Source organism: Rhipicephalus microplus, chromosome 10 (genome assembly GCF_043290135.1).
Source record: "Rhipicephalus microplus isolate Deutch F79 chromosome 10, USDA_Rmic, whole genome shotgun sequence".
Classification (NCBI taxonomy): Eukaryota; Metazoa; Arthropoda; class Arachnida; order Ixodida; family Ixodidae; genus Rhipicephalus; species Rhipicephalus microplus.
The window spans coordinates 103,913,968-103,939,268 of record NC_134709.1 but is presented as its reverse complement, the minus strand read 5'-3'; the positions used below and the strand labels follow the sequence as shown (position 1 = coordinate 103,939,268).

At 42.6% G+C, this 25,301-nt stretch overlaps 1 long non-coding RNA gene across 1 annotated transcript in view; it reads right to left on the bottom strand.

Annotated features, from left to right (window-relative positions):
- LOC142774499 (uncharacterized) overlaps positions 1–25,049 on the bottom strand; it is a 46,589-nt gene extending 21,540 nt beyond the window's left edge. The window contains exon 1 of the long non-coding RNA XR_012886419.1: positions 24,730–25,049. This is a non-coding gene — a long non-coding RNA (uncharacterized LOC142774499). The remainder of the gene's footprint in view (positions 1–24,729) is intronic.
- Between the last annotated feature and the right edge of the window lie 252 nt (positions 25,050–25,301).

Genomic DNA, 25,301 nt, shown 5'->3' with positions numbered 1-25,301 from the left:
ATGTAAAGGGAACGAAATTTGGGTAGACACGTAGATAGGTATATGTGGTACTACAATGTGTCTGGTATTCTGTCAGGCAACAGAGTGCACTTGCTTGTGTCGTGTGTGGTCTGTTGTCGAACAGTTCTTTACAAGTTGCAGAAGCATCGACCAGTGTTGAAACCGAAAATCTTCAAAAAAGACGAGCGGAGCTAGTCGAAAAGTTTTGGAGACAAGGCGGTGGAGCCGGAACGGGATCTCAAGAATGAGATTTGTTCACGCCACTGAGACGGATACCAGACTCTCCTCATGGCATTCCAGGTGAACCTGTAAGAACCTGGCAAACGAGCACCCCCAACATCCGAGCCACGTGGAAGAAGCCCGTCTCTCCGGCGCATTCTCTGACGGTGGGGGTGCTCTTATGCCTGGGAGTCCAGAATGAACGTCATTGCTTCTGCAAAAACAATGTGTGGCAAGGCCAGTGAGCAAGCGCGCCTGACCCTATCACTTCAACGACGTCATCTTGCCCGGCGGCACCAATGTGTCTCACGCTACACACGCGAGCTCCCTCAACCTATGGGCCCGATAGCAGCCCAATGATGCACTCCACGCCATCCAGTCTGGCGATTCTTACGCAACGCGTAGCAATACCACTCACTCATGGGTGCAACCCAGCGCGGCGGTTTCTTATTGAAGGATTCTGACGCCACGGTTAGCGGTGGTTCTTTTTTACGTTGCTGACTAAGGCTCACCCGAGGCCTATAAAGAACAAAGCGGTGCGATGCCAAGCAGCCACCCTATGCGTCATAAGGAAGACGACCGCGTTAGAGCGCCAGAAGACATCTTGACTCTTAGAGTTCCTAAGCTGTCGGCCCAAGTGCTGGATATGTAACGCCTCTATTCTACGCTGTACATAAATCTTGCCACTTATCTATCAGCAAGGCGCAAAAGCAGCCGTGAGAAAAAAACGTGCTACCGAACAACCTTGGTGGTCCATGACCTCGGCGCACTACACAGCATTGTCGGCGGCAGTGCGAGTCGTAACAGTTCATACCTATTTGGCCAGGGCCGAGTAGGGGGTGGGGGATCGCACAAGGCTGAATTCTAGTGCGTTCGCATGCGTTGTGTTATGTTGCCTTTTTCTAGTGGGTGACAAAAGACTGACAGCGTTACAGAAACGAACAGTGTTTGTGAACCCAAGTGAATGCACGTGAACTATTTGTGTCCGTGTTGTAAATGCTGCCTTCTTCTGAATGGGTTCTACTCTAGTTCGTTTTTATTCTAATAAAGTTGTATGGTTGGCGTATTTCCGTGTGTGTGTTTAGTTAGGCCTGTGTTAGCACTTTCGCAGTTGCGTCTACTCACTGGGGTAACAACTTAGGGCGTTCTGCGAATATTTGAAAGAAACGAGAAGGCTGACCAAACGCAAGAAGTCCTTGCGATAGGTGAGACGTGATCTAGTATCTTGATGCTTTCGAGTATTGAAGATTGCAATAATTTTTAAGCGCTGAGGCTCCTTGATATTTGTTCAAATATGTCTTAATTGTGCCTTCGTCGTGCGCTTGCCACGCGTGATATTTTACTTTGATGAAATACGACAAGTGTGATCACTGAAATATTGCTTCGGAGCTAGGTCTGGCTTTGGTGTAGCAGTTGCCTCGTTCATTGGTCTGGAAGTAAAATTCTCACTTACATTTTCATTGCATAAAAATACCATTATATGCGCGCTGAGAATCACTGCGAACTGTATTTTATTTTGAAAGCTGTGTTACAGCAAATCAGACATTTTATCGAATGATACGTACTTCAGTGCATAACAAATACAGCAGATCTGAAAGCAGTGATAAGCAGCAACGTACGTGCCCATCGAAGCACGCTTCTCATCATGTTTTATTATTACACTTGATACACCCATTCAGTACATCTCTACGTTTGCTACTATCCACCTAGTTTTCCCACCGAATCCCCCACCAAAAAAACGAAGTGTTCCTTCATCCACCCAGCACGCCCACTGCATCTCCCGGCATCCTTCATTTGTGCGTCTCAACCATCCAACCACTTTGGCCACCATATGTCCAACTACCTACCCACTTCCCCACAATGAACACAGCACTCCCACCAAGTGTCTCCGATTGGCCATCATTATTTCTAATTCCTACACCACACTTTCCGACACACCAACCTGAAAATCAACGATTTACGTCATAAGATTCGTGGTTGGCCACGCTGAGATTCATTAGGATTGTCTGACTATTGGGGGTGCTAACACCTCCTCTAAAGTCGTTTCCGCCACGTGGTGCACATTTTTCGGGCATAAGCCGCATTTAGCGGTCACATCTATAGAGCAGTACGTGGCGTTGTCCCCACGAGCGTGTATCACAGCCATCATCATCATGGTTAGAACTGTAGTGCTGGCGGTGGCGTCTTACGAAGGCATGGGTGGTGGCAGATGAGAGAAAAGTAGGTCTCTGGATCATGGCCTTGGCGCTAACGGTTTTTTCTCGCGGTGGGTCCCCGGTGTACAGCACCGGCACCGTGCGTTGCGTGCCGGGGGCCCTTGTGGTAGGTCAAGCGTTGGCGAAGCCAGCTTGTGTGTGTTCCTGTGTTTCTTACTTGTGGTGTAATTTTGTGTAAGGTTGTTTCAGCGTGTTCAGCTGACGATATTGTCGTTCTAAAAGTAGATAAATAAATGTGCGTAGTTTGGCGTGGTCCGACCACGTCTTCTGTGTCCACTCACTCTCTGAGAGTGATGCTCTTTCAATTTCGAGTGCCCACACTGGCGCGCAACGTTGGGCATTTGGGGCATCTGACGTCAGTTTTCGCGGTTTGGAACAGCGAGTTTTCGAGAAGCGGAAGAGTAGGCCTAGAGAGACTTCCGTTGCTAGTGTCAGTGGTGTGCTCTGTTGAAAGCGAAGATATCGGTTGCTCTGACGTGTTTGAACTTGTCGGCACGTTGATTTTTCGCTGCTCGAGAGTGTTTTTTTTTTGTGGTTGGTTTCATAGGCGTTGTTCAGTTAGGACGTGAGCCGTGCCGTCTGAACATTGGCGTGAGCAAAGCTTGCAGCACGTGGATTGTAGGCCAAGCCCGAAGTGAGTCAGTAAACAAGCCTCGTGGTGGGTTCGATTTTCTGCAAATAGCTTCTTCTATATATATGGGCTCAGGGAGCTGGGCGTCACTGCTGTTTTGTCTTGCGGCTCCACGCCGGGGCTTCGTGACACCATTCGGGACGGTAGGCACCGATCACTCGGTAAGCTGCTGTGTGCGGCGAGCGAGTAGGACCACCTTACAGAGTGGACATCTGCTTGCGGGGCTGCCTCTTCTACCCCTTGGCTGGGTGCGGGGTGAATGCTAGTTGTTGTCAAGTGACTGATTAGGCCTAAGGTTGCGTGCAGCCACCTGTCACACATGGCACCACTAGGAACATTGTGACAATAAGGTGTCGCACTGTGCTTTCCTCACTTTTTTATCTTGCAATGCACGGGTTAAGAAAAGCGACTTTTCTTTATATTTTAGCTGGGCATCTTCACCACCAACAATGTACTTGCTAGCAGTACTCACTATCGTACTTCGTGAACAAGGAGCCAGAAACTCCCTTCCCTTTGGCCTACTGCATTGTTCTTCCGAGTGCTTTGAATATATGAAGCGGCTGTGTTGTAACCCGTGGCTGGCTCTCTTCTGCCCACCGTGAGTGCCACTAGCCATGCATGCTATTTGAGGCATCGGGCAATGGAGAGGCCTGGGACTTGCCCAACTGACTGCAGTTCGGCGTCTTCATGGGTGCTGGTCACAACCAGAAGTTATGTCAGCACTAGTGATCGTTTTCCGCGCCGACGGAGACATTGCCGTTGCGGGATCTGTATTTAGGTGAAGTCGTCGAGCCAAACAGTGCCGCAGCATCGACCGGCGGTGGTGTCGACATGCACGGACATTCTTTAGAGAAATAAGTTGTTATATTTTGTTAGAGCTTGTAGCGGATTTCTTTGTTATTTTAGAGATATGATTTGAATTAGGGTCGGTGTGCAAACACCCGCTGTAAAGTCGTTTGCCACTCGTAGCACACGTATTGCGCGCATGGCTGCATTTATGGGTAACAACCCTGCTGAAAAGTTCCGTATAAAATCTTACGCAAAACATACGAACTCCGTAAGATTTCTTTATGTGCTATACGGAAAAAATATGGATTTTTGGAAGCTTTCGGAAGTTGTAAGGCATATACGGAAGAATTTTTAAGGAAAATATGGTAGGATACAGAAATTATATGGAACATACGGAAAATTTTTTATGGAAGATAAGGTAAGATACGGAAGTCATGTGGTATATACGGAAAATTACTTACGGAAAATAAGGAAAGATGTGGAAATATGGAAAGCTTTACGGAGTATAAGGAAACTTCCTTAAGGAAGTTATATGGAGCATACGGAAGTTTTCTTACGGAAATATGGAAGAATAAGGTGTGCGAGCAGACTAACAAGACTGGAGATGTTAATGTCACTAGATTCAAATGGCAGTCTGAGCTACGATTACCTATCGATCCGTGGTGGTGCTACACCACAGCCAGAAAAAAGTAATGTCATTGTGATTCTAGGTGATGTCAATGTCGACAATTCCGAAAGACATTGCCGCAAAAATGAAAAAGGAAAATGTGGAGTGATAAAAAAAGTGAAGATATGCAGAAATAATTAGTCCTGTGCCAAAATGACAAGCATATAAACGAAAAAAAAACGTCGACAGGACAAGCGCTCACTTGCAAAGTTTATTCCTTGAGTTATTCCTCTTAAAAACATGCTATTTTGCTAAATAAATACGCATAAAAATTTTATATCACAGAATGATGGGTCACCATGAGCCAAGACGACCCGCTCAACCAGTATACACACATCCGGTAAAATAACCACAAGCAAAACGTCGTGCGCGGCGTGACAAAAAACTGAACGGCAAAATGAACGTCTCAGGTCTATTCAGGTTTTCTAGAATGCGAAGTAACAGATGAACACCTCGTAACTTGTGGTGCGACCGCACACATGTCGAGCTACTTGGTTATTATCTTTCATGCAAATTTAAAATACAGCTGCATGAAAGAAAATTGCCTTTCTCCTTTACTTTACGATAGGCAGTGAATCTTCATGGACATGAATAATGCCTCTGTGAAGTACACAGGAAAGTGAAATAGAACAGCAAAAAAAGAGAGGAAGAAGACAGAAGAAACGCAGGTAGCTCAACGAGGTTGACGATTTGCTGCCCTACAGCGTAGATAGGGGTAGAGGGAGTGGTCAGAAAAATAAATAGGTATGAGAGCCCAACTGATATGTACGAACACATAATGGTGCTTATCATTGATGCTCGGTTAATCGTGTATAGAGCTAGGTCGTTTTGAGATTATCAAAAGCATAGTTTCTGACCACCATGCAGATTATGCTTTAATTGTAGTGCTATATAAGACACAAATTATGGGCCAGCTTTAATTAATAAGAAGATTATAGATGAAACGAATGCTTTAAAGTATACCATGGCTGCATGGACGCATACAAGCAATGTAAACTGCAATAAAGTGAGGACGCATGAGCTTCTCTTGACGCTTAGGTTCTACATGGATGCTTCAACTGTGCTGAAGAGAAAATCACTCAATGTCTGTGTGTGAAACATTGTCCATTTCAAACTATCTATATGTATACCTAGAATTCGTACTGCGAGTGAAGCGACGTAGTGCTCCACAACTTTTCCTTTTATTAAAGGCAATTTTTCAAACAATGAACATTGTTCGTTTTCTGTCTCTTGAATTTGTGCCCGCAATGCTTGGTTTATCTCGATCACAATTGTGCAGCCCTAATTTCGGAGGAATCAAAAAACGTCAACCAAAATATATTGTAGAACTGCTTCTCGGTGATACTACTTCCTTCAACTGCCACAGCTTGCGATGAGTCATAGCAAGTCTCGCGCATACCTAGGGCCTACCCTTGAAGAAGAAGCTGGTCCGGCTGTGAAATGCTCAGTTTTTTTTCTGAAATAAACTTTTGTTTGAGTTCTCTCACTTCTCGAGTCCATTCACAATCAAACAGACCCCATTTTCCCCTTGGAGTCCTTAATTTTGTTATAATATGAAATAAATAAAAAAATGTATTAAAAAACACAGTCCCACATACGTACTTGAACGCAATATTGCTGTTATTTGGTTTTAGTACCTAACTCAATAGAAAAGATACTAGTACATAAAAATATTGATAAAAACTCGAAAAAATTGAGACTTGGCGGGATTCGAACCTGCGCCACTGAGTCGTGCTCGCGTACGTGAAGGTAGTGCGTTAGCTTGCTAAGCAATGCGCGCCGAAGGGCGCGGACATGTTTAAGATATATATACAAATTTGCTGTTTCCACGCTATGTGTTGGCATATTCGTGTATAATATGCGATCGCATTTATTGTTGTGTGCATGTTTTCTGGTTGTATATACGTCACATGCTTTTCGCATGTCTTTCAACTATAGATTGCCGCTCCGTCGCGGATGAAAACAAGTATTTTTTGCCCACACACAATCTTGAGCAGTTGAAGATTGTTTCCCGGGGCTCGCTTGCGATTGAATCAGCCACCACAGGAAATTAAAGTGATACGCCATTAATCCCTGCATCTAGCTGTATTCCACTTAGTAGCTGTCTCGCTCGATGACAAATCGAGCACGGGGCGCGACGCTAATGCGCACGACCATGCCTCGCGTAGCGGCGAAATCACCTGATTGCGCCGGCTGGCTTGCTTCGATTTGCTACAGAGCAAAGAAATTTTATGCCTTCAAAGATTGCGTACTGCACTATGTCAAAATGTTACCGCTTTGTAGTCATCCTATGATTCATAGAGAATTGATAACTCTGATACGACTACTATAGAGCTTTGCGTCGGCGGCAAGCACCGAACGTAAAACCACACTATACGTCTGTCGTAGAAGCAGTTGGAGGGTGTCGTACGCTAGAACAAAAAACAAAACAAAAGACTTGCGAACATATTCATAACTTGTAACTTGTTTCTTGGAGAACCTTTTATCACTTTTAAAGTCATTTTGCCAGATAACATACGCTTTTTCAGTTTATTGCAGCGACAGATGTTTTTTTATTTTTCTCACACAGATATTAAAGTTAAACTCATCCAGAGCTAAAGCCACATTTTGCTGGTCTTTTTGGTTCACGTGGTCATGCCGTTTCGATGCGTCTCTCATGTGATCGCGCTGCTACACACTAGAGCACGAAATGGTAAATTTACGCAAGGAAGCGCCGTTCCTCGTTCGTGCAATGTACAAAGATTGCGCGCTATTCCCGCGGTTTTTCGAGTGCGGATCAAGTGCGAGTCGTCCAAAGAATCGGCGGGTTGTGCGGGCACTCGAAGGACTCCGAGGTGACGGCTGACGCCTGTGGTCGCTTCCCTCAGGACAGTGCGAAAGAAACTAAAGGTAAGGGGGACATTTCTTTATGTAGACTAAGTATGCCACTCACTGCAAGTGTGTGTTGCCGCACTCGGACGAGGCTTCGTAAAACGGCAGCCTTACGCGCCTTTGCGAGTGCGGTTACCGATTCGCTTTGACAGCGCTAACGCCAGCCGAGCCAAGGCGCATTGGCGCGGCCTTACTGAAGCTGATTCGCGACAACCGCGGCAACATGCATGTGTATGGTGATCGATTTTTTCATATGTGCAATGTAGTGAGGAGGACGCACACGGCGCTTGCTACGTTGTTGATTAAACGAAGCCTGCTGTGCCATTTGATGCAAAGCAGTATTTTCTTTACGTTCGCGGGCGATACAATTTGTAACTTGGCTCGATTCACCTAGCCAACCGCCTAAATGGTTTGATAAGCATACGTTCACGGTAGAGCGTTATTATGCCCCCTAAACAGTGGCGTATTCTCATTAATAGATATAATGTGTGTGCCTAGTGTAGAGAGAGAGAGAGAGGTGTTCGTGCAATCTGTATGTGTACCTGCAAGACGACTTTGCTTGTAACTAATAATGTACCGGCCAGCACCTACATTTACGCCTGAATTTGAAGAAAACTTGCATGCACAATGTGAGATTTTGTAACTGCCAGAGTTGCTTTTTATAAAATAATACATGCCAGCATGCTCAAAATATATTTCGCTGCTGTGTGGCAGGGGTGCGGTTATCACACTGTTGTGTAGTTGCTGATGCAAGCACTTATAGTTTTGATGCATTAATATTTCTCATCTAACTCATCAGGTGTTTTGGTATTTCAGCAGAAACAAGGCAAAGAGAGAAGGAAGACGGGTAATGACAGGACCAGTGCCGACTTTTCTTTGCAGGAGAATACACATGTTGGTGTACTTATTGTGACAGCCTTTCTGTGCTGCTCTTTTGCCCAATTTATGCAACAACGCAGTTGTTAGCAATATGAGAGAGAACACTAAAATTAGCATTTAAAGATCATGGTGACTAAATGCATAGTAATTCACAGCACAATGTAAGAACAAAAGACATCAGTATCATCATTGTGGAACGAGTACAGTCTGTCATCTAAAAAATTGCATTATGCAAAATGTTGCTTAAGTAAGAAACCTCTTTATGTTTGCAAACAGTGTGACGTCATTTCGAGCACCGTTCCAGCCATTCTCTTCCTCGGTGCAAGGACTGGTTGGAAAGGAAGTTGTTGGTGGCGTTTCTGATAGCCCACTGAGATGTATCTGATTTTAAACCTGTACAAGGTATTATTTACTGGATTCCTGTGGTATAGCCTACCTGTTATATCTAACACGTGCAAAACGAACCTGCGCATAGTCCAAAATATTCAAGCCCAAGCGCTTAGGATATGCCTTGGTTTGCCCCGCTGCGCATCGACAGCTGAAACAATTGCCATTGCACAGGACTACTCGATCATGACGCACATCACCATTGAAACGATGCGTACGTACCTCAGGCAACATGCTAGGGGTCCTTCCCACCACTTGGCAACCCTCGCTACTGAGAGGCCCCGCACAAAATTTAGTGCAATTGTCTGTGCTCATCGTGCGTCGTTTACGTCAGCTTTTACGCCTGCTGAGAAACTGGTGTATCCTCCGTGGTGTCTGACACTTCCACAAGTACGTGTTTCAATTCCAGGAATACAGAAAAAGTCAAATTTGCCTTCATCAGCCCTAAAACAATTGAGCTTGAGCCATCTGATTGATTGATATGTGGGGTTTAACGTCCCAAAATCACTATATGATTATGAGAGACGCCGTAGTGGAGGGCTCCGGAAATTTAAACCACCTGGGGTTCTTTAACGTGCACCCAAATCTGAGCACACGGGCCTGCAACATTTCCGCCTCCATCGAAAATGCAGCCGCCGCAGCCGGGATGAGCTTGAGCCATCTGCACGAAATGTACAACAACCACGTGCACATATACACCGATGCTTCAACCACAGCGTCTGGTTCTGGTGGTTTGGTAGTGATTCCAGCTAGAGGAATCACTCTGCGAATCAAACTGTCACATGTCACTACATCCACAGCGGCCGAACTTGCGGCTTTGCGTGGCGCCTTAGAGTACATCAAATCCCAAATACCGAGTAAATGGGTTGTGTTTTCCGACTCAAAACCAGCCCTACAGAGCATGCAGTCAGTCCTTCGACGAGGTTCCCATGAAAAATTAACTTACTAAGTTGTCAAGCTTGTTCACTACGTCACAGAAACAGGCCACGATATCAAGTTTAAATGGCTTCCTGGCCATTGTGGGATCAGTGGCAATGATTCCGCAGACAACGCGGCTCGCACATCGCACCAAGAAGAACACACTCTTGCAATTCTTTTGTCAAGGACCGACGCTGCAAAGCAACTTCGTCACCTGGCACGTAGTCTGAGTCTGCAGGAGTGGAACACCCCAAGCATAAGACATACGAGACTACACCAAATAAACCCTCGACTGGAACTACGACCTCCATCCGGACTTCGTCGACGTGAAGCTTCTTTGTCGCCTTTGGTTGGGGGGTTGCCTTCACAAAAGCATATAGAACCCTCATCGGATTGACCGATAATGCGGAATGCGACGTCTGCTGCACCAAAGAAGACATCGACCGTCTGATATGCTATTGCCCTCGATTTGCCTCTGAAAGACAGAAGCTTTCGGACGCATTGGGACAATTGGACGATCGGCCACTCTCTGTGCAGATGCTACTGGAACACCGTCATCGCCTTTCGTCGGCTCAAAAAGCAGTCAAAGCTGTCTTGTGCTTTTTGAGGACTACAGGCCTGTGTGACCACCTTTAACTTTTGTGTAGTGCCACCGCTGCATACGCGCCAGCCGATTGACTGACAATCCTCCTTCTTTCTCTCTCTCTCTTTCTCTTCTTTCCTCTCTCTCTCATCTTTATGCCTCCTTCCTATTCCCCCAGCGTAGGGTAGCAAACCGGGCATGTGCCCGGTTAACCTCCCTGCCTTCCCTCTTATTGTGTACCCTCCTCCTAAACCTGTAGCCAAATATATATGAAATCTTTCGTGCAGTTACATCACTGCATCTGATACCTACAACTTATTTGCATTTTTACTTTGCTGCCTTAGGACCTAACACACAAACTTGTAGTGTGTATTGTCGCTTCATGAATATCGAGCGCTAAAGGTACCGAGTATATGTCAAACAAGAATCTCTGCTTATAACATGAAGACATATGAGGCCTTCGATATAACGAGTTATATCTTTATTGGGCTTGCGTTCTCATCGGGGCGATGCATACATGCAGCTCCAGCAAAAGGTATCTTCTAGCCCGGTGACCATTCAATTTTTTTTCTGCACACAGCGCAAACACCGAGATGTATCCACTCGCAGAGGATCGCGTCAAGTGCATATTTACTTTGACTAAAATGTCCAATCAAGTTTTTTGAACAACCCGTGGCTGCCACGAGTGCTAACGTCTTCGCAAAGAAGACACATTTTTATGCACACTGCACAGACCACACACAATATTCTAAGTTAAACCGATATTCTCAATACCTTTCAATGCACACTACATGCCGCAATCAACAGTGCACACTTTTGAAGACTATGCCGCTGTTCCTCGCACAGGCCACCACGTGTGTTCACTTCTTCAAGATAAACAGACAGCGTGGCAAATATTTTACCACACAGATTACCACACAGCTAGATGTTTGCTGAGACATACTACAGCTAATCTCGACATTGTAACGTAAAGTGTAGGCTTTGAAAAATAAAACTTGCCCCAAACACCGCACGACTGTACCAGGCTGAGCCACTAGCGGGAGTGTTTTTCCATCCACACCTTTTACGTGTGCCAGTGACATCATGCTTCGACATACCTTGATAGGGGCCTATCGCTGCATACTTTATGTGAATGAGGGTCTTGTTAGAGAAAGAAGGCATTGTTGATTTTGTAATTTGTTCAATTCCAACTGGACCTTCATTTACACGAGTTGTCTGACTGATATTCAGGCGAACTTTTGTGCAATAAATTACACAGTTGGCAGTCTGTGCTTGCCCCATACTGTTGTTACTGGTGTTTCTCGTTGTAACTTTGCACTGTTCACTACTGCTCACCTACATAAATTAGCCTAGCTTGCCGCTGTTTTGGACAAGATGCAGCTGGCAAGTGCGATAGTGTTCATAACTCGAAATGCTCAAGCAAAAATTATCGTTTCATTTTCAGTTAGTTGCATATTGCTTAGCCAATATGAATGGTGGAATCCTTGGACATGTGTTAAACCGTGCTGCATCCACTGCTTGGTGTTTTCACGCCATCTTTACAGATGTGTTGGGTGAGTAAAGCAAGCTAGTTTCAACACAGGGAAAAATATAAAAAGGCTGCACCTCTAGTGCTTGCCTTACATCCCAAGTATATCAAATATTTATTTCGCACCTTGTGGCCTATAATTTTTAAAGAGACACTTCTTTTTGCTTTATAATTGAGTCTTCATGCTTCGACAGCAATGTATTTGTGTTTAACAGCAAGTGTTCTTGAACAAATAACTGATCTCAATAATGAAAAAACACCCTACATACTTAGTCCTTGGCTTAAGCTTGCATATATCTATAGCAGATTTAATTGTTCATTTTTTGCTGTGATGATAACGGGCAAGTAGCAAAGGTAAGTTCAGATTGGAGTGGTCGGTGACGTCAGTTTAGGTTGTGCCATATTGCTTTGCAACCAGAGTTACTTGTGGTCACATATACAATAAAGTCATATGGCGTGCATTATAAATGAGATTACCATATCACAATTCACTGCATCTTAATATGTGTCGAACAAATGCAGATATTTTTAGCTTGCCACTATAAAGGGATCCTGAACCAACACAAGGTTGAAGTTTAGTTGTGGTGTTGCAGCTGTGTATGACTCTACAATGGATGCATAGCCTTGATAATTTTTCTAAGTGTTGTCGCAATAGTAATGTTACACACAATGGTTGATCCAAAAAGGATCCTCGCTTATTTCGCTTTTTTCGCTATGCTTCTTTCTTGTTTCTTTTTGCTATGTGCTCCTCCTCACTGTGCAAGGAGCAACAGCAGTGGGCACACAAACACGTATTTAAAAAATGTTTTAAGGTGAGCACTGAGGGGCTGAACACTTTCAAAAGGCTCGAAAAGGAAAAGGTATTGTTTCTAGCTACTTTTCAGGCACCCATAGCTAGTTGTGCTGCTTCAGTTGTCATTGTTGATCAGGACACTATTCTGAAGTCGTTGCACACATTTGCTCTAAATGTTAAAAAAATAATTGGAGGTGGTTTTGCACTCTTTATTGCAGTTACATACAGAACTAGATTTCAATGTGTAAGCAAAATCTGTTCAATCTAAATCGATTCTAATGATATCTGAAATTTGGGAAATATTCAAAAAAAAGCTCAGAAAAAGGCTAAGTGGTTGCCCCTTGAACGTGAAAGAGACACCCTTCTTCTAAAAGGTCAATAGATAGTCTAGTAGTCTCGATATTACATGCACTATGGAATATTCTGGTGTGGTGCTTTTCATGCATGTTTTAATGAGAGGGGTTTTTAATAGAACTGCTGTCACTTTGCCCTGTGTTGCTGATACATGAATCGCTTTATGCCTTTCGATTTTATGCAAATGGTTTGCTCACCCAGTCAGTATAACTTGACTTGGATAATATCGTGAATGCTCTAAAATTTTTTACTATACAGCAGGTTTATTTTTAAAATACGCGACTATAGATGTGAACGCAGTTGGTGGCGTGTTTGATTACTGATTCACTATCATCACTACAGCTGGTACAGTTCGTAGTGTGACAAAAAAATTGGTACCTAACATTACTGGCAGCATACACTTTATGTCTCAAATTGTGTTAGAAAGCCTGGTGAAAATGTCTGTACTTTTTTTTCGCTCCAACTGAATATTCTGGTCTACTCAAAGAAGCTTCCGCTCTTTTAAGGTCCTCAAACTATTTGGTGTTCAAAAGACCTATCAATGCCATATCTTTCCTTTGTCGGCCTACTAACCACTCTAATAATAAGAATTCCCCGACAACATTAGCCAGGAAAGTATAGGGATGTTATAAAAAGTAATGTCAATTCAATTGCCAAAAAATGTCAACCCATTAGTAACTTGTCGCCATGTTACGTTTTCGTTCACTTTTCTTTTCACAATTTTGTTAAAGTTATTTTTGATAACATCCTCTATAGTTTGTATGGCATCATTTTCTGTTACTTCTCATTATAATGTGTTCAGCAAAAACAACGAACCGTTAAATTAATAGTTCTATCCTGTACAGAATTATTAGTTCTGTACAGTGAATCTCAGTAATCTTAGCGGTGTGTGACTTGTTTTTTTGATCAGTTGTGCGTGTGTTCGTGTACGTGTATTTAGGTGGGAGGGTGAGCCATTGCCACCTCCTGTGACTAGCGGGTTTTCTGAGAACTAACAGATGCATAATGCTGCCAAAGAAGTATAGAGATATTGGAAATAATCGTAATATAATTGTCAAGAAAGAAAAGTGGAAGCAAAGATAACTTGCCATCGTGAGGGACTGAAGCAGCCACCTACGAATAAAGCGTGTGGTGCTCTACCAACTGTGCTACGTACCACAGCAGCTATTGCCCCTTCCACTTGGCAAGGTATATATGTGTACCTAATCGTCGGAGAGACAGTCAGCCCCGCTTGTTGCCATCATGGCTAGTTTGGGACACTTTTTCTTTTCTATTGGCATCATGTAGCATGTGATGTTATTACAAGCTGGCAGCCTGACTAACGCTCCTGTGCTTAATGCACATATATATCCCATAAGTGGACGGGTAGATAACTGTCATAGTTAGTAGTAGGGCATCAGATGCATTATTGAAAGGTTTCCAGATGCGGTTATTGCAGACAACAAGTTACCTTTTCTTCCACGTTACTTTCTTCTCAATTACATTACAAATACTTCCATTATTATCCCTAGTACTTTTTCTGGCAGCATTGTCAGTTCTCGATATTGCCGTTTCTAACAAAAAAACGAGCCCTTATTTTCTTCATTCGTAGTGAGAAACTTGTCATGGCAGGCTTGGTGTCATGAGGTTGTATGTGAGGGATAATTGGTCGGCTGTTAGCTCATGTAATAACAGCGCTTGCTGCGTGCCACCAGTAGGCAAAAAAGGTGTCCCGCACTCGCCATAATGGTAACAGGCAACGCTGACAGACTCTTCCGTGATTAAATGCACATATATACCGTACAAAGTGGAAGTTAAATAGCCGTCATGGTAGCTCAGTTGATTCGAAGGTCGCAGGCTCGGTCCCTGTCCAGGGCAGGTTATCTTTTCTCCTTCTACTTTTCCTTCTTCACATTTACAACACTTCTATTCTTCTTGCAGAATTTCTGGTGTAAAAAAGGTACCTTATAATCTGAAGAGGCAAACAGAATGTGCCAGTGTACGAGTTAGTTCTTGTAATGATTACAAGTAAGATATGGTTTAAAAAATAAATCATTCTGCCACTTGCCTAAAGAATGGCTACAGGACATGGTGCTTGATGCACTTTGTTATTTTTGAACCGAGCTATCTCTAATTCTATTTTTATAAATTACATGGGCTACACATGACGGTATCACGCACTTTAATGCCACAAAGAATATGCAGTGAGCAATGTTATAAATGCGAAATCGCATAAGGATAAGGTAGAAACTGCAACCTCAACGAGAATGTACAGGGAGCACAAGGTGAAGGCGTCATTCCTTCTGCCCGTTCTTTTCATGTGTGAGCTGTTTTCACCTCGTTCTGATAAACTAACTAGATTGAGATGTGTTGTTATGGTGCAAAAGGATGCTCCACGGGAAACTAGGTTTGTCTCAAACTCTGTGTGTGTTTTTCAGCCTATATGGTGCCCCATTCAAGAGTTCACGTAGACCAGATCGTGCAAAACAGGACACCCATTTAACATAATAGCATGGCTTAAAGCATAAAGCAGTTAAAGAGACCGAATATCAATTTTTATAGTAGCTGTTTTTTTGCAATAGAAAGCTTACTGGTCTGGGCGTATAATTTTGCAGTGAAGGAAGGAAATTTTCGGGGCTTGTTTCTTTTTGTTTTACATGGCTTTCTTGATTACATGTATTGGTAACACAGAATGTGCTGGAAACATTTTAAGGATTTTCGGGTCTCTGACTGCTATGAAGTGTCACACAACACAGGCTGCCAACAGTGGGAGGTCAGCATAACACCTTTATATGTTTGTGCATTGCAGTTTGCTACGAAAGCATGCAATTCACGTGCGTGTGAAATGCACATATTTCGCACTGTTTGCCACGATAGCGGTGCTGCTTTTTGAGGGTTGACTCATCTGCGTAGGCAGCACAGAATAATGTTGGCACAGGTAATATGGATATATGCTGTAACTTTGAGCACTAATCTTTTTGCATATGAAAACATCAAATAATTTGCAGTAAACATACAAGCTGCGCGACATACTGATTTTCAGTCTTTTTAAGTGCAATTTTAAAAGAAAATGTCACTTAAAATGTGAAAAGAATGCAGTTCAATACACGGATTTATTTCCACCCTCAATCACACATTCTGGCGACTTGTCAGTCTCTTTAATGAAGAAATCATAATCACAATATTTAGCTGAATGGGCTGGTACTGATGTTGAATGTTGTGCATTGCTCATGAATAGAGTGATAGATTCGTGCCCTACCCTTCAGTACTGCCTGAAATTGATTAGCAACCTTTGCATATCTTTAGTATCGTTGCACGATCAATGTCAGCTTAACCTATGCCATGAAAGTGGCCCACAGCATCCAGCTATAGTTGTTTTCGTGAGCAACTGTAGTTGTGGTTGTGCTGATGGACCTTTTTTATATACACTACATAACAAACTTGCTCCTTTAGAGTCAAATGCATCTTCGGATTGATTGTATATATTTGCATATGCGAGGCCTTAAGTTTTATAAGAAAGTCCTCAGTATGCCACGAGGAAATGTGTGTTTTGCAAAAATTTGTATATCATTATATTCAACTCTTAAAGCCTCGTCTACAACTTTGTGCAGGTTCACCTTGAGCAGAAAACGAGGAGCGGCAGCAGCCCCCAGAAAAAACCAAGAACCGTCCAAGCTCCCCAAGTTCTCTTCGACAGGAACAGCAATGTCACTGTGTGGCATTGAAAACCATTGAAAGGAGTGCCTTATCAGTATACTGTGCTGCTCTTTCATCGCGAAAGACGAAGTCGACCACTCCAGAGGAACTTCCCGCTGTGTATTGTGAGTGCTTCAGTGATTTTGGTGTTGTCAAGCCAGCAGTCAAGAAATCATATGTCAGATTCAGTCGGGATGGCTAGAGGGAGTTGGGCAGGCATGTTTGGACATTTGTCTAGTCAAGTAGTGCCAATTTTTGCACTGGCCCTGTTGGAGTTACTGCCACCAATGACAGAAGCTTCATCACCTCTGTAAATGTACAGATGTGTCGGGGAATATTAACTGCATTAGTTTTTTTTCTATAACTGATAGCTTCCAACATCTTCATTGTACAGGAGTTGTTTTTCCTCACTTATGGGTGTAAAGCCCTCAACACAAAAAATGCTACACGTCCACTTACGGAAGTCCCCAAGGCGCTACTTGTAGGTTTTTTCGGCTTGTAATCATAAGCACCTCGTTTGGGTGAACATGAACATATTGAACATGTACAGCGAATAATTTGGGTGGCTGGTTGTTTTGTCGTTATCATCTTTCTCGCAATATTCTTAAGCATGTTGTGCATTACGTTGTCAATCTGGTTCATGTGCATAGCAGACATTACGCAGTTTCAGGCTACTTCAAGCATCGTATTGTAGAAAAAAAGCCTGAAAGCAACCTATCAACAATTTTTTAACACAGTTGCTTAATCTGATGCATCATACATCACTAAATTTCGTGTGTATTCATCAATGTATGCTCAACTTAGTGTTATCCGAAATGAAGATGCGAGTCGACAGATGAAAGCATCTAGTGGGGTAATCAGGGTGAAGTGTGGAAGTGCCTCAGACAGGCTGGCCGATGTTGCGATAGGAGGACCTGTTTTTAGAAGTCGCATTGTCCTTCTTGGCGTGTTAGTTTAAATGGGGTTATTATAGACATCGTCTTTTGGTGTAGTCGTGTGTGCCTGTTGAAAATGTTTGTCTAAAAAACCTATAACGGACAAAAGTGCAGACCTCGCTTCCTTTCAAGTTAGGTTGCGATAATACAAAGTGTTTTCCAGTCGGAGGTTGGGAGTAAGGGAAGCAAAAAAAGGTGAAAGAAAGAAAATAAGAAAAAAGAAGAAAGAAAGGAAGGATGCAAAATAAAAGTAGTGTGCTACACTGCTCCTACTTTGCATCCCTCTTTTTTCTTTTTTTTCTTCTTTTCTTTTTTTACCTTTTTTTACATTTGCATTGTCGCATCAATGACACATGAGTGAATCATGAATCATTGCATGAATCAATGACACATGGCGTTGCTATAGCAAAGATGCCGATGTGGTGTTGGATTGAACAGTGCATTGTACTTCATTCAGTTTAAATATAGGCTGATCAGTCTTGCAATAAGTGCTTCCTGTCTATCACCACACATGATCAAATGAAAAGTTTGCGCTTGGCTCTTACTGTACTGGTATATAGCTTGTGTCTTGGACTACTCAAAATGATTGTTATTTTGCTGCTGTTTATGGTAATAAATTTATCCAACATTAAATATCTTGCCTTGTAAACTTTGTCAGACCTGCCTTTCTTATTCTTTCCTATGCAAGCATTGTATGTAAGGATGGCAGTAACAGAGAGGTGATAGCTTGAGCTTCGGAAGAATAAATAGTGGCAGTGAGGCAATCTCACATCAAACATTCCAGCCATTTTGCCAATCATCCTAAGTGTGTTTTGAAAAAAAAATGTGTTGTGCTCGTTTACTGTATTAAAAACAGCAAAAGGCTAAAATATATTGCAGAGAACAAAATATTAGGCCACCTTGGTGCCTTTTGGACTTCCCAGGATGTCGTCTGGGTGTTGTTTGTAAAAAAAACGTATTTCAAAAATACCACCTCTTCTACACTTAATTTGGTCTAGGTATTAAGTAAAGGTGAATGTGTGTAGTGCATGAAGCTCAGTAAAGTTAGTGCAATTTTTTGCCACATCAAAAGCAAGAAAGCAATTCTCTTGATATGGCAAGTTATGTGATTACACTTTTTGTTTTAAAGAGGAAAATAATTTTTGAGGTTTCCTAATGATGGCTGTTTTCGCATTTGATATATGACAGCTTCCGTTCCAAAGTTTCCCATGGCCCTCAATAGGAAACTTCAAAAATCATTTTCTTCATTGAAACAAGAATTGTAATGATGACACTTGCCATATAACAAGAACTGTTTATTGGCTAACAACTTACACATGAAAGTAGTTTTCAATTATACAAACACAGTGAAAATTGCATCCCAATGTACACAAAAACGATTATATAGTGATATTTGTAATCTGTCATTATTCTTTTTCGTGAAATATACCTTCTGTGGAGTGAGTATTTATGGCTCAAATATTCATACAAAGTGCAGTATTGCCATACAAGAAATGCAAACCATAAACTGTTTGGCTTAGTTCTTCAAAGCCTATGCTGCGGAAAAATTGCACTAATTTTACTTGGCTTCAGATACCTTAAAGAAGCGCTTTAAATAATATGTATATCAAATTTGATTTGGCAAGAAAAAGCGGTACTTTTAAATTTTTCTCACAGACAACACCCCCACGACATTCTGCGAAATTCGGAAGGCACCTACGTGACCACTACTTTTTTCTCTTCAAAATATTTCAGCAAATAACTGTTTTCAAAAGAGTAAATTACCACCATTTTTCAAACTATATATCGGTGATGGTCACCAGGCAGTATGGTTTGGACGTTTGGTGTAGAATGGGCCAGTGGGAAAAACAACAAATGTCTGAGCATTCTTTGATGCTCGGGCAATTTTGAAAACATTTTTTGTTAGCAGCAATTCAATTAAGCCTTTGTCTTCATGCTTTGGCCCAGAAACAAACACAAGTAACCCAAGTAGTCCTAAGAGTCATGCAGTCTCGCTGTTGCAAAGCTTGGGGAGCCTAATTAAGTGCAAGCTTCACCATTTTTTAAAAATTCAGATTCAGGCAACAGGTTTAGGAGGCACAGTGCATTTTCAGCTAAATTTTTTCACACCAGTTACTTAGATGAAAAGCGGCAAGTAAAGGTAAAAATACCATTTTAAAGGCATTGTAGGTAATAACAAAAACTCTGCTTTCTTTTTTTGTGTGGTGCTTTGCCTGAACGCTGTGCTTTTTGTGGTATAGTTCATTGTCTAGTGAACATAGACCTTAAAGACAAACATTAGCCTTGTTGAGCTCGATTTCTTGGTTGTAGTCATAGTAGCGATATTAAAAACTTTGACTTCAAACTTGATTAATCTTTTGAAGATTTTTTCTTGCGTAATAATATTTCAGAGTCTTAGTCACTTTTGTTATAAGAAAACCTGATGTCATAATAGGGTCACTTTTTAGAGAGTTGTTCAGTTTTACTTCACCTTTTACATTCCTAATAGAGCAGTTATTTTCAATATCGGTATTTAAAATGAAATGAGTAGGCTTGATGTAGTAATGTGTAGGCACTTACAGATAGCACATGCACCCAACTTTTCTGTTGGCAGTTTATTTCTGTCATTAATGATTGACATGTGGGGTTTCAGGTCCCAAAACCACTATGTGATTATGAGAGATACCGTAGTGGAGGGTTCTGGAAACTTCGATGACTTGGGGTTCTTTAACATGAACCCAAATCTGAGCACATGTGCCTACAGCATTTCTGCCTCCATCGAAAATGCAGCCGCTGCAGCTGAGATTTTATACCGCGACCTACGTGTCAGCAGCCGAATTTTTGTTACCCTTGCTCTCCTATTTCTGGGCAGTTCGGTTATAGTAGTCTGGTTTGCACGGATTTTTAATGGCACCTGCCTGATCCTGCTTGCTTTCATGGTGATTTTAACCTTCATAAGTGTCATAGTTTTACGTCGCAAAATTGTTCAAGATGCCAATTTTGTGCACAAACTGTATAGTTTAAAGGCAGCAAATGTACATGTACGCACTAATTAATGTACATTGAGAGGTTTCACTGGCAGTTCCTAAAGTTTTAGTGTGCAGAAAGAATTCAAACCATAATTTTATAAGAACATAACAGTAGATGATCTCTACCACTGAAAATTGTGACAACAACCTAGTTATTTTCACACTGATAAGGATGCTGTTTTCATGTGGAAGAACTAAATTGTACACTTCTTTCTATTATTCACATATGCATAACATAAAGGATTGTGTGCCTTACTTTTTAGTTTCATTCTGTGTGTTATTATTCTTTTGCATGTGAACTAATTAAGGTGCTAACATATGTCTCAGACATAATTTGTGCCAAATATTTACATTTTCAGGTGCCTATGAAGAACACATATGTTCTATGGCAGTGACCTCCCAAATCTAAAGTGGTGCCGGAGCCCCAAGCAGCATTTCGCCGATCTCCACAAGGCGTTCATGAGATAAACACAGCGCCACACTTTCACAGTGCTATGATTATTATTTATATTTAAAGATTTCGCTCCAAAATTGCTGTTACATTGTGTTTTGTGCCACCCTCCTGTGGCTTAGGTGGAGCTCATGAAATTACGGTGCAGTCCCCTCATTTACGTACCATCAACACTTCAATGTCGCTATTTACAGCTGGAGCATCCAGAAAAATAAAAAGTATATTGATTGTAGCAGGGCTGTTGTGTTTGATACTGACTTTATAAGTTTTTGAAGTCTTGCATAGAACACTGCATTATTGTGTTGCAAGGTAACCACCATTTATGATCGCTAGCATGTTAATTTAGTAGCTTTGTAACGTATTTTATTTAAAAGCTAATTTTGCTTCCGCATCACGACAATTGGAAAAATGCCGATGATTCAATCCCTCATCCTGCATCTTTAAGAAATATTGTGATTTGTACACAGTATTGGATGTGTGGACGTCTATTCCATATACACATCATATTGTTTTGCACTAGATTCGGACGGTCATTTAATTTCCGCATGATTCATACGGCTTTGCTTATCTGCGGAGCTTTCCGCATCATGCGGCTTTCCTTATCTGCGGACCTTTCCGCATCCTGGGCTTTCCTTATCAGCGGAACTTTCCGTATTATACGGCTTTCCGTAGTGCCATAAAGGCGTATGTGGGGAGCCGCACACGGAAATTTTCAGTAGGGAAATATTGAGCGGTAGATGACCTTGTGTTCGACTGCATGTGTAATCCCCATGATCATCATGATCAGAACGGTAGCGCCGGTGGTGACGCCTGGCGTGAAGCTTGGGTGGTGGCATGTGGGAGAGGAGCGGGTCTTTTCAGCACGCGGTGGTTTGCGCGAATGGTTGTCTCTCGCATTGGTTCCCCGGTGCATGACACCGCGGGTCTCGTGGTGAGTGAAACATTGCCAAAGCCAGCTTGTGTGTGTCCTCGTGTTTGTTATAGGTGATGTAATTTTGTGTAAGCTTGTTTTAGCGGGTTGATCACAATTATTCTACTATAATTCGAATGACGATATCGTCGTTCTAAAAAAAACGCCAGGCCTGCGTGGAAGACACATCACAGTCACTGGCAAAGCTAGAAGAGCATCCTTTCAGAGCATTATTCAGAGCACCAACATTCTTTACAAAGAGTGTTGTTGTTGCAACACTCTTTGTAAAACTGCTGCAACAACACTTGCTTGATACCCACTACAGCAAGTATAATAAATTTTTTGTGTTGTAAGCTGGCATTCGCTATGCTATTTTTCACCATTATTCTGAGTAGCGTGGTATACGCAAAAGACATTGAAGAAATTTTGTGGAAATTGTTGATGCAGTGGCTGATGGCGATGAAGAATTGTGCCTGAAATGTGCATGCGCAATAGTTATAGGTGATACAGAACAAGCTTTTGTAATGCGTTGGAACATTGGAAGACCCACTCGTTACGCTGTTCGCATTGTGCGACGACTAGCTGTTCTTTCGGTATTTCAATCGCTTTATAAGTCGCGTTAATACGATTGCTTTCCCGACATCAAGCATGCATAAGGAAAGTTTGACAACAACTACCTAGCACAGGCTTGGCTCAGTGGTAGAAAAATAGGCTGGCACCGATCCGAATCGGGTTCTGGCCCCACTGTGGCATTGGTATTAGGTTATTTTTTTAATTTCGTGCGTTGTGGTTACTGACACCGGTGTTGGCGGCGGCGGACCAACTCCGAAGAGCGTGACCCGAGTTTTGGACTCATGACAGCTTTCGCTGTGAAATGATAAATAAATGTGTGTTGCTTTGTTCCATTCGACCGCATCTGGTGTCTTCATTCACTGCAAGAGCTTGTCCCTCTCTCCACTGCCAGATCCCACATACTTTAGGATGTACAGCAGTCGAGTTGGGCCAGTATTTGCATGCTGCATATAACTGAGTAGCTGTGCAAACCGGTTCCTAGACCGAATAATGCCACTGAAGAAGAGTACATCGATAGATACAGCAAAACTTTCTCCCAAATATATATGCTATTTTCAATGCGTTTTGAAACGCCAAGACAGAGGTATAGTCTTCTTGAATCCCGTTCTTATTGGTGTGCAAAAATTTGTGGCGACACCAATTGAGTGATCTAACCGACATGAAATTGGTGGCTTTTTCCGAAGTCTATAAAATACGCTGAAGCCGGAAATTGCGTAAACTTTGTGTAGATCATCATTTTAGTGGACGTGTAGGTTCACTCTAAACATAGAGCGCAATCTAAGCAAAACAAGCCAAGCCTACGCGGAAGGCGCAGGACAGTCCCACCAGAGCTAAAAAAAGCGGCCTTTCAGAGCGTTTTCTTAACGCTCATTTGGTAACTGTGGCAAACACACTTGCTAAGGCCCACTAAGACATTATTTATAATAATTTTTTATAGTAGACCAGCATTCTCTATGCTATTCTTCGTCATTATTCTGAGAAGCGTGGTATCTGCTAAACACTTGCGAAAATTTCGAGCCCATTGATCATGCATTGGCTGATGATGATGTGAAATTATACCTGAAGTGGGTATGCGCCACAGCTATTAGGAGATCAAAAACAAGCTTTCGTAATGGGTTGGAGCATTGAATAACCCACTCGTCACGCTATCCGCATTGTGTGACGCTTGGTTATTCTTTTGATGATCTGACACACTTTATTACTCATATAAGGTGATTATATTCACGACATTAAGCCTGCCTAAGGCATGTTTGCGAACAAGTCCCAAGCACCAGCGTGGCTCGTTGCTACAATACTGGGTGAGCACGCAGCAGACATTGGTTCAAACCCCACTGTGTCTTCGGGGCTAGGTTCCCTTGTTTTCGTGCGGTAGTAATTAAGGGCACAGGTGGCAGCGGTGGCGGCGGAAAACTATGGCATTGTGCGTTACCCAACCTTCACTGCAAAAGATATGTAAGAGCGGCTAAAGTGGCCCTCAAATTAAAGCATACCTGTGTGTGCGAGGCAAGGACACAGAAAGAGCAGACAGGCAGAGGCACAACTGTCCATGTAAGGTCTTTTTGTGCCTATGTTTTCATTTGTGGCCACCACACTACCATGATGTACAAAGCGATTGGCCCAGACGGACAGACAGACAGAGAGACAGACGGACAGACAGACAGACAGACAGACAGACAGGCAATGAACTTTGTTGAGGTACGGATGAGCCAGCCAGTGAAGTCCTACAGAGGACCCCAACTGGCCCATCTGCAATTTTTCTTTCCTAACAATGCCCCGCCGAAGTAGTCTAGTGACTATTGTACTCTGCTGCTGACCCGCAGGTTGCGGGATCGAATCCTCTCTGTGGCGGCTGCATTTTCGATGGCGGCGAAAATGCGGTAGTCCCGTAGGCTCAGATTTGCGTACTTGTTCAAGAACCACATGTGGTCTACATTTCCGGAGCCTTCTATTACGACGTCTCTTATATTCATATGTTGGTTTTAGGACATTAAAACTCACATATCAACAAACCAATCAATAGCCCATAATTGTGAACTTTCTTAGGGCATACAGTCATTTTGAAAAATGAAGTGGTACTGCAGAGTCTGTTTATTCTAAACAGCTGCATACACGACGGTCAATTCATATTCAGCGTGTTCCGAGCTCTTCTGAATAGAGCTAGGTAAAATTTTTGCAGTAGTCTTACGTTACCACAAAAGTGATGGCTCTCGTAATTCAAAATGATTGCGTTCTGAATATATGCGCTTCATTAAAGTGAGTGATTCTCAATTTTTTAATGGAACTACTGTTCTATTCCAGTGCATCTTCATGCACTGATATTCAGGAGGATAATGGCTACTTACCAATGAAAATGCACGGAAATTCTTCACCCGCAGATGCTGTTCAATTTATTCTTCTGATCTTTCTGAGGATTCGTGAGCCTTCTGCTATAATCACTGTACGCGTTATTCGGCCTCTGTGTCGATCTAGTAGTCGTAGGTGTGCGATGCTGGTATGAATTGCTGGATTTGCTGGAACCCCACATCGGACTTGGCAATGGGGCCGGGATTCCGAATACAGGCGACAAACAACCATCATAAACTATGTAAAGTACAAGTGCAATTGCACCAAATAGAACACCAACTTTCTGGGACCGAGATGTACTCATTTTCTAAAAATGACCACTTCCTGCAGTCACTGCCACCTTGTCGGGCGAGCGCATTTATTTATCCAAAATCAGTGAGAAAAAGAAAATAAAGTTTTGCAAGAGTGTGACACATTGTCTACTTTAACAAATGATCAGCATTTATTGTTTTTGTGAAATATATAGCTCCAACCTTTCTGTTGCCGCCTCCGTAGTATTGTCTACCTGGTTATTCCAATGCTCCTTCAAATGCTACGTGGCTTATGCGCATAATAGGAGTCATGTAAGAAT